This window comes from Gavialis gangeticus, unplaced genomic scaffold, assembly GCF_001723915.1.
Source record: "Gavialis gangeticus isolate Ggan-Ray unplaced genomic scaffold, GavGan_comp1, whole genome shotgun sequence".
Lineage (NCBI taxonomy): Eukaryota > Metazoa > Chordata > Crocodylia > Gavialidae > Gavialis > Gavialis gangeticus.
In genome coordinates, this window is record NW_017729022.1 from 184054206 (window position 1) to 184054421 (window position 216).

At 54.6% G+C, this 216-nt stretch overlaps 1 protein-coding gene and 1 long non-coding RNA gene across 4 annotated transcripts in view; one reads left to right on the forward strand and one right to left on the reverse strand.

The window, feature by feature from the left end:
• BCL11A (B-cell CLL/lymphoma 11A) overlaps positions 1–216 on the forward strand; it is a 135809-nt gene that overhangs the window by 19365 nt on the left and 116228 nt on the right. The window lies entirely within an intron of this gene.
• LOC109296977 overlaps positions 47–216 on the reverse strand; it is a 14545-nt gene continuing 14375 nt past the window's right edge. Inside the window, exon 3 of the long non-coding RNA XR_002097121.1 lies at positions 47–63. This is a non-coding gene — a long non-coding RNA (uncharacterized LOC109296977). The remainder of the gene's footprint in view (positions 64–216) is intronic.

Sequence of the window (216 nt, forward strand, 5' to 3'; positions counted from 1 at the left end):
CCCCCCTCCCCCTCCTTTTTCCCACCCCCCCCCCCCCCCCCCCCTTACACACATACACACACACTCCTCCTCCTTTCCCTTACCTTTGTAACGCAGAACTGGCTCTTTCCCTTTCTTCTTCCCTGGCACCCCCTCACTCTTCTTTTGAGACAAAATCCATTTAACTTCACACAGACGCTGCTGTTATTTTGGTGGACGTTGAAGTTGGGTGGGGGG